At 36.0% G+C, this 9,766-nt stretch overlaps 2 long non-coding RNA genes across 8 annotated transcripts; one reads left to right on the forward strand and one right to left on the reverse strand.

Annotated features, from left to right (window-relative positions):
- Positions 1 to 546: 546 nt before the first annotated feature.
- Positions 547 to 2,894, forward strand: LOC128018715 (uncharacterized). 2 transcript variants are annotated; one of them, XR_008184945.1, is made up of 4 exons: positions 547 to 765; positions 1,071 to 1,409; positions 1,594 to 1,706; positions 2,663 to 2,894. It is a non-coding gene; the product is annotated as an uncharacterized LOC128018715 (long non-coding RNA). The 2 variants fall into 2 exon arrangements; XR_008184946.1 differs by having other exon boundaries at positions 1,339 to 1,409.
- A 1,460-nt stretch (positions 2,895 to 4,354) lies between these two features.
- On the reverse strand, positions 4,355 to 9,364 carry LOC128018721 (uncharacterized). Of its 6 annotated transcripts, none has more exons than XR_008184950.1 (9): positions 9,252 to 9,364; positions 9,105 to 9,157; positions 8,296 to 8,638; positions 7,999 to 8,111; positions 6,958 to 7,066; positions 6,721 to 6,810; positions 6,543 to 6,606; positions 6,008 to 6,245; positions 4,355 to 5,940 (listed from the first exon to the last, which is right to left on the reverse strand). It is a non-coding gene; the product is annotated as an uncharacterized LOC128018721 (long non-coding RNA). The 6 variants fall into 6 exon arrangements; XR_008184968.1 differs by having other exon boundaries at positions 8,296 to 8,366; positions 9,111 to 9,157; positions 9,252 to 9,355; XR_008184975.1 differs by having other exon boundaries at positions 8,296 to 8,366; positions 9,252 to 9,353.
- Positions 9,365 to 9,766: the final 402 nt, after the last annotated feature.

The following is a 9,766-nucleotide window of genomic DNA, read 5'->3' on the forward strand; positions in this document are numbered from 1 at the left end:
ATTGCAGTGTTTCACTATTGCACTACTACTATTACCATCTTACCCTGCAATAGTCATTTGCGCAAAAATCACTTTTATGAGATGAAAAAAAAGAAAATCGGCCAAAAAACGGCATCATATTGGCCGTCAGCTGCCCTGATTTCTAGATATCGGCATCGGCCAGTGAAAAACCCATATCAGTCAACCTCTAATTACATCCCTAGTTGTCACTTCTGTAAATGACTTAATCCTTTTCATTACACACATAGTTAAGCACTAAAAGGTGAATTGACAACTGAACTTAGCTGCAGTGTGTACATGTGCCATAATCCAAAGCAAAAAAAAAAAAAAAAAAACTTTTAGAGTCTACACGACCCGATTTTCTGTGAAAAGTGTCAACTCTGACTGCCCAAAAACTGAAAAATGGCTCTCACTTTAGGGAACAAGCATCACCTTCTCAAGATTTCAAATCTGGGAAAATATCTGGGAGTTTTTATTTTTTTTATTTTGTGCATTCCAGCATTAAAACTATTTTGACAAATGGTCAGATTGCTTGGTCTGAACGAGACTGTCCTCCTCTTAAAAACGACCACATAGGTCGTTTGTGCAAGCAGCATATTACGACCTATTATTACGTTTTAAAATCAAGCGCCCTCTAGCGGCCGTATTACGACAGTCTCGTTTGTCGGGTGTGTCGTCATCAAATGACCTTTGACTGTCGTTACCATCGTTACCACCCAAAAAAAGGAGGCGTGACCCAACATCTTACCATGCGTTGTTGTCCAGGTTTGTAAACTATTTTATTTTATGGTTTATTTTTTAAGGTACTGTTCTGATTGTCTGCAATTAATGTCAAAGTAAGTGCAGTTTGACGTTTTCTTTACAAATATGTTGTGAATGCCAGTGAACGAATGTGTGGCAATCGCAACGAATCTGAAATGACCAGTGACCACAACACTTACCATATTTTTTTTTTTACCATGATAACTGTTTTACTGTGGTATTTGTAGTTAAAAATCATTAACCACAATGCCATGCCTTTAATACCTTTTTGTAATGTAATTGTGATTCAGTGTTTTTTTTTTTTTCAGTTTTGCAGTTTCTTCATATCACATACATCTCCAGCTCCTACAACAACATTCAGTGTCCAGCAGCTCTTTATGATGCTCTCTCTCTCTCTCTCTCTCTCTCTCTTTCTCTCTCACTCTCTCTCTCTCTCTCTCTCTCTCATTTTCGTTTCCTATTTTTCTGAACTGTAATTCATAAATAAGTCACACATATTTTTCTTTCTTTCTCTTGTTCATCATGGCATATTTTCACAGCTCAGAATCAGATTTTGATCAGTTCTTGTATTAACAGGGAACTTGTACTCGAAGCTCAACTTGAAGAAGTTTCCAGTGAAGATGAAGTCCTTCAAAGGTTCGACACAGGTAATGTTGAAGATATGTAGTTATAACTGATTTACTTTAATTAATTTATCCTTACTTTATGTTAATAACCTTCCTTATAGTCCTTCCTTTCAAATATTTTGTTCACAGATCATTTCTAACACACTGTCTAAACATGTATGTATTAAAACAACAACAACAACTTGTTACTTTTTCTTTATTCCAGCTGAAAAGGAAGACCATGGGCCTGTCAAACCTTGTTTGTGGAGAGGGATGAATTTGACCATCTTGTGTGTTTACGGAGAAGACCAAAAGCTGCTAAGGCAGATATTTCCAGAGGTACGTCTGTGTTGATCTGAGCACCTCGACAGAACTTTACTGCAGTTACATTTTGCACCGAATTTTATGTTTTTTACTTTTTTAAATACCTCACGACCCCATCAGTACAAACCCTGTGCTATGTCAAAGTATTAATAATTCAAACAATTTCAGCAAATTCATATGATATTGTACAAGCGTACTCTCCAGCTTTTCCTCCTGCTGTCATTGACCATCGCCTCAGCTCTCATGCAGACTGTGTCAGGAAATGCTGTGTAACTTGTCATGTGACACAAAAGGGGCCGGTTGCGTAAACATAGCTATTATGTTAAGACTGTGACCAACTAGCAGTTAACCAAGAGATAATCATATTTCTTAGTAAAATTGGACCAATCTATGTTTTTGTAACTGACTTTAAACAATTATGACAAGTCTAGAGTAAATCAAATTATATGGCTAACTTTTTTAAAGATTAGTTTAAGCAGTTTATGCAACCGGCCCCAGGTCCCCAATTTATTTGACCAAATTAGATCATTTAAAGGTGTTTACAACAAGAACAATAACTATAATGACTATTTTAGCATCGCTACCAACAAATTATAAAGTTCTGTTTATTATTATACACGCTGCAGTTATGTTGTCTTTAACCACTAGCCCGTTGCTAGGGGGAAGTCGTGGCTTAGTGCTTAGAAAGTTTGACTCTTAACCATAAAGTTGTGGGTTTGAGTCTCGGCCCGGCAATACGACTTTTTTTGCGCTGCCCCCAACTGCTCACCGGGCACCGTAACATAAATGATCCCCACTGCTCCGTGTGTGTGTGTTCACTGCTGTGTGTGTGCACTTTGGATGGGTTAAATGCAGAACAAGAATTCTAAGTATGGGTCACCATACTTGGCTGTATGTCACGTCACTTTCATTTGTTGTCAATGTTTTAATTATTCATCATGTTATAAATTCAATTTTTTCCTGTCTTGCAGGATTTCTGACAGATTACTGAGTCCTTCTCCATCAGCTCTCCACAATAGCAGCCCTTCCAAAAGCATCCACATCACTCTCTCTTGTGTGGCACATCTGCTCTCAGTCGTTAGCATGTCTACTTGTATTATTTCTCCTCTAGTCAACACTCCCATCTCTACTGTGAACACTCCTGTCACTATCACCATCCCACCTACTGTATTCTATATGCCATATATATATATATATATATATATATATATATATATATATATATGGCCAATTTAGTTTTAAAGGGATTTTCTATTACATAATTCTGTCTGTACCTATTAGTTACTTTATCAATCAGTAATTTTTAAAAGTTGTTATATTTCACAATAATATATTATTTTTTTGTTTTTATTTCTTCATAGTGACAAACTAGAGAGAAAGAATGGTGTTATTTGCATTGTTTGTCTGAAAAGTTTGACATATCAATAAACACTGATATGGAAATTACTAAAAAAAAATTATCCCTGTGTTTTTTAAATTGTATTTATTTATTTATTTTTATTATTATTTTCCTTTTTTTCTGTAGTTTAACTGGTAGAGCTAAAAATTGCAAGATTGTAAATACATCTCCAAAAAACACACAAGTGATTAAATGTATACATTTAATACACTATAAATATATAAATATAATATTATTTTTTCATACAGTATATGCAAAAATGTTGAGCTTAAATATTGTACATTAATATTAGGGTAAAGAATGTGTATAATCGCAAATATGAGGCCCTTGTTTGAAAATAAATAACTGTAATCAACAAATCTATTGCTGAATCAGGTTTACCCCACAATGCAAATCCGTCATTTTAGTTTTATATTTAGTGGGTGAAAATAAATTCACCACAAGAACCCGGAAAAGCCTGTCATGAATGGCCGTATATGGACAAGTAAGGGTGTCGCTTCTGCTCAACTGGATTTTCATTGGCTTTGAAATCCACTTGGCACTCGAGGACTCGCTGTGACTGGACTTTCTTTTAGCCCAAATTAAAAAACGTTTAATGTTGCAAAGTAAATTTTGCTGTAATTATTACGTCAATAGTACCTTCAGTTAACAATGGTGCATTGCTATATTTTGTGAAATTACCTCTTTACCGAGATCCTAACCTTAAACCTGAACATAACTTAATTGAACTACAAAAAACAGCGCCATGACTTTCACTTTCCATCGATAGAATGGCTAAGGCTTATGGGCAATGTAGTTTAAAATGTTTAATAATGAAATTGTGAAAAATACTTCTTTTTTTAAACAAAGGGATATCTAAGCATGTTTATTGTGCAAAGTTATATGACATATGTGAGAGGCAGGCTGACATTTTTTATTTTACTAAGAGTACTTTTATAAACACATGTATAGCACTTTTCTATGAATGTTTGAAAGCTGTGCCAAACATTATTTAGTAAACATAGCATAATGAGTTGTCCTACCAATTTTCTTTTTGAAACTATAATCAGATTTTGATTTACAGCCATTTGGAATGTTAATTGTTTTGCTCTTCAAGGGGACTCTACTGGGCCCCTGGGGATGGAAGGGCAGGAAAAAAATGCACAGCTCTATTCTCATCATTGGCAACAAACTGTTGAGACACATTTTGTAGGTTGTCTTTTCAAAAGCATACCATTATGTAAGTTGGAAGTCATAGTTATCTTAGAATTAAGACACCAGAAAATCAACATAAGTGCCCATTTGGAAAGAGCTCAATTTATTTCATAAGATCAAGAGCAATAATACAGTGCTAATAGTAAACAAAGACAACAAATACATATTCTGACATTTCATCAGACAAGGCCAATGTGTCATTCAGTAAGACAATGTGTGACAGTGTGCAGTTTATGGTTCCATACAATTCATGCAATTTAAAGAATCATAATATAAAATACCTAATTCATAAATCTCTGTAAAGAATGTCTCATCTTTGTCCTGCTCAGGAGCTAGACATCAGTAATGTGCATGAACATCTTCATTATAATACAGTACAGGATTCATGTTGATCTTTCCTTGATTCATCACCTTCAGTTGTGCATGAAGTCCATGCAGTCTCTTCTAATGCAGCTCTTCATCTAACTGAATTTCATTAATATTACTAAATGTTCATGTCTTCATCAAAACAACCATGGTGATTATATGTGTTGTTTACAAAATTAAATGGTGTATCTACCAAAAAACCATCTCTAGTACAGAATATTCACCATACTTGATTATCCAACACCATACGCAATATTTTACTAGGATGCAGCATAAAGACAGATAAAGAAGCATATTAAGACAAATTATATTCAAGTGAAATAAAAATGGGTTACATTAAAACCATTTTATTTTAATCAGATGAAGAAACCCAGATGAAGGCATGGTGAAATGTCTTGAGCACCAAAGAATCACATCCAGTTTCCTTCTCATCATCAGAGCTCTCCTGGTTTTCTTCAAATCCATGTCTCTATCATGATCTTCTTCAATGTCATAAACAATTTGCAATTGTTATCCAGCACAACAATACAACTGATGAACAAGTCATGTGACCAATTCAAATCAAATCATTTTATTATCACAATACCATGAATGCAAGTATACAGGTGGTAAAATGCTTTTCTGCAAACTGCAGCATGACAAGTACTGAATATATTTGCAACACATATACAGTATCAAAAATATAAACCGTATACATAAGAGCTCAATACAGGTAGAAAATATAGTGCAATACTATACTATACAGAGAGAACAAAATGAAAGCAATTAACAACAATCACTGTATACTGTAGATATACCTCTGCCCACTGCTCCGGGTGTGTGTTCACAGTGTGTGTGTGTTCACTGCTCTGTGTGTGTGCACTTCGGATGGGTTAAATGCAGAGCACAAATTCTGAGTATGGGTCACCATACTTGACTGTATGTCACGTCACTTTCACTTTCAGTACAGTATGAATTAGTGCAAACAGAATATCAGGTTGCAGAATAATAGTGAGTCAGAGTCCAGTCAGTGTAGCTGATAGAGTGCAGTGCACACAGTATGAGGCTGCTGGTGTGTGTATGTGTGTGTGTGTGTGTGTGTGTGTGTGTGTGTGTGTGTGTGTGTGTGTGTGGTGTTACTGGTACGAGTTCAGTTCAGTCTGATTGCCTGTTGAAGGAACTTGTTTTGCAGTCTGCTGGTGCTGGTTCTGTGATAATGTCTGTCTGATGGTGATGTTGAGAGCAATCCATGGCTCGTGTGGCTGGAGTCTCTGACGGTCCTCAACAAAAGAAAAACCTTGCGTAGATGTCCTGGAGAGACAAAATCATTGTGTCAATTATATATTATTATTATTTAGAATTGTTGTAATGGACATACCATTGATTCCTGTTGAAGGTTGTTGGAGGTATGGGCTCTCAGTTGTGAAGTTTCTTTTATGGCCGTAACATCTGTGCGGTCACAGAGCTGTTTGGGAATTCAGTCTTCACAGTTTCAGGCTGCAGCGCTGCATTTGGTGACCATTGACTCCTCCATCTCTGGCCTCAGACCCGCTTCTCTTTAGTCTGGAGTGAAGACAAATGTTCTCAGTACCAGCTTTCCTTCTACTGCAGTCTTTCTGTACAAGTAGAAAATAATAAAAACAGTCATAACAAATCAGTTATGTATTGAAAACTCATAGTACATATGAAGACTTCAGATGCAAAGGCATCTAAGTTCCACCTGAAGTTTTCTTCTAAAATTCTTCTTAGAAGAACATTTCATACAGAACTTAAAGGCTTTTGCATCTGAAGTCTTCATATACAACACATCTCGTTCTTCATTTCTCCATCAACTGACTTCATCCTCCTTCAAAAACTGTAAGTCCATAAGAAAAATAGTTTTGGTGAATACAGGTGCAGGTGTCAGTACTCACCATATTCAGTCATTTTCTGCCCAAATTCCAGAAATGATGCCCTGATGATTTGTTCATTCTAGGACTTATAAAAAGATGTATATGTGAAAAATGATAATTGCTGACTTGAATAGAGATCAACATCATATGCTGTACTAATGCATTGCTTGAATACAGACACATCAATGGGGATGAGCACCTTTTCACTCTTTTCTGTTTGGGCACAATAGAGCCATGTTCATTCCTCATCCCCAACAGGACTGATGTTCTTTGTGTTTTTGCTCTTCAGCTGTAAAACAAAAATATGTCTATTAACCCCATGTTTAATTACTATTGCTGGTTAAACATATGAATTAAGACAGATATAATTAAGTAAATTCACCAAAAGATTCAGGTTAGAGGATTAAATGAATATTGATTACAATTTTCTACAAACCTTTCTTGGAGAGGGCTGATCATGACAGGAACTTGCTGAGCCACACTAGTAGACATTCAGTTGACAAACCTGAAAGAGGCCATCATGCAACCATCCGCTCTGTTTGTACCTTACAACAGAGCAAGAGAGAATGTGTGAGTGAGGGGAGAGAGTAAAGGACTAAGATGAAGACAAACAAGCAAAGAAAGGCAAAATCTTGCGTTTGAGTTTAACAAAATGAGAGGGAAGAAAACTGTATCTTCAAGCTATATTATTCTCAATTATTTTCTACACTATAACATGCAGCAGGATTGTTGTAAGCAGTTTAAAGACCTCTTCATACCAAGGATGAGTCCATACTTAATGACACAGAGGAACAACATCAGTGGAATATATTTTCCAGCTGATGAACATTAAACAGCCAATCAAAATGCACATTTCAAAAGCTTGATCATTTAAAGTGGCAGACATCATAGTCGCATGAAGTGTGTATATTAATAAACATAACTTTATCATTGGTTGATGTTGGTGTGGATGCTAAAATAGTTATTGTAGTTACTATTCTTGGTGTGAACAGCCTTAAATGATCTAATTTGGCCAAATTAACTGAAGATCTGATGTGTCACATGACAAGTTACACAGCATTTCCTGACTTGCTTTTAAACAGACGTGTTCAATTAAAATCAACATGGAAATAAAGGCAGACTGTGAGGTGCGGACAGATATCATGTACTGTTAGAACGGGTTAAGACGGTGCTAATAAAGAATACAGTGGACTCAATATAAACTTTAGGATATAACGCTCTGACTACTTAAAATGGACACAGTCTGCATGAGAGCTGAGGCGATGGTCAATGACAGCAGGAGGAAAAGCTGGAGAGTACGCTTGTACAATATCATATGAATTTGCTGAAATTGTTTGAATTATTAATACTTTGACATAGCACAGGGTTTGTACTGATGGGGTCGTGAGGTATTTAAAAAAGTAAAAAACATAAAATTCGGTGCAAAATGTAACTGCAGTAAAGTTCTGTCGAGGTGCTCAGATCAACACAGACGTACCTCTGGAAATATCTGCCTTAGCAGCTTTTGGTCTTCTCCGTAAACACACAAGATGGTCAAATTCATCCCTCTCCACAAACAAGGTTTGACAGGCCCATGGTCTTCCTTTTCAGCTGGAATAAAGAAAAAGTAACAAGTTGTTGTTGTTGTTTTAATACATACATGTTTAGACAGTGTGTTAGAAATGATCTGTGAACAAAATATTTGAAAGGAAGGACTATAAGGAAGGTTATTAACATAAAGTAAGGATAAATTAATTAAAGTAAATCAGTTATAACTACATATCTTCAACATTACCTGTGTCGAACCTTTGAAGGACTTCATCTTCACTGGAAACTTCTTCAAGTTGAGCTTCGAGTACAAGTTCCCTGTTAATACAAGAACTGATCAAAATCTGATTCTGAGCTGTGAAAATATGCCATGATGAACAAGAGAAAGAAAGAAAGAAAAATATGTGTGACTTATTTATGAATTACAGTTCAGAAAAATAGGAAAGGAAAATGAGAGAGAGAGAGAGAGAGAGAGAGAGAGAGAGAGAGAAAGAGAGAGAGAGAGAGAGAGAGAGCATCATAAAGAGCTGCTGGACACTGAATGTTGTTGTAGGAGCTGGAGATGTATGTGATATGAAGAAACTGCAAAACTGAAAAGAAAAAAAAACACTGAATCACAATTACATTACAAAAAGGTATTAAAGGCATGGCAAATGTGTTACTTAACTAAAGAGTACACAATAAGCACAGTTACTGTGGTGAAAAGCATGGTAACGTGTTTATACTACAAATACCAAAGTAAAACTACAGTTATGACGGGAGATACATTGAGTTGTGGTTACTGAGGTTTTATAACACGTGACATGCTTCAGCGACATGTTACTATGGTAAAAACATGGTAAATGCGCGACTTTTACATGACCTCTTTCCACCACAGGCGAATTTCAAACGAATATCACAATGAAAACTAACTTTATAAAGCTGCAGATTTCGATTAAATGATTTGAACGTCAAACTGGTTTAATAGGACATACAGTGTCCAGTATCGATTTGAAAATAAAAACTCATATTATTCATAAACGATCGACTACTTTATGAGACGGGAGAAAACCTTACCTGTACATGTCTCGAAGTCATCTAAAATCCATATCATCAAAATCCACGAACATCTGGGAGAGTTTAAATCAAACAATTCAAAACGCAAATAGCAAACATGTTAAAATAAACCCACAATGCATTTAGGCGAAAGTTCATTTATCATACCTCCTGTTGCCAATAGGGGCGCTAATTTAGAGAACGCTCGTGTGGGTCGTATTTATGGATAGTGACAAACGACCCATACGGTCGTATGAGTTGGAGGACTTGTTGGTCTGAACCCAAGTTGAATCCACCACCCTCCCTCTGCATAGCAAGAGATTTGAAGAACTTGAAATGATCTGAAAAGGCAATTTTACTCATAAACAATCAGCTACAAGAAATGCATTATACTATAATGAGTGTGTCCGAGAGAATGCAAATATGTTTTAGTTCAGCAACAGATTCACGATTGGATTGCTTTAAAACTAACTGCAAACTATATTGGAGTACTTGGACTCAAACCAGCAAACCTTACCTGCATTTGAACATAATGAATGAAAATAAAAATGAATGGCACCAAAAGCTCTAGTGTGAAAGCACCATAAGACACTGTCTTTGTTTTGCATCTTTTGGGCCTGGGCCCTCTAGTTGTTCTCTGAATGAGGTAAGATTTCTTCTTTCTAAGAGGGATGTGAAGCAGG

This window comes from Carassius gibelio, chromosome A1, assembly GCF_023724105.1.
Source record: "Carassius gibelio isolate Cgi1373 ecotype wild population from Czech Republic chromosome A1, carGib1.2-hapl.c, whole genome shotgun sequence".
Classification (NCBI taxonomy): domain Eukaryota; kingdom Metazoa; phylum Chordata; class Actinopteri; order Cypriniformes; family Cyprinidae; genus Carassius; species Carassius gibelio.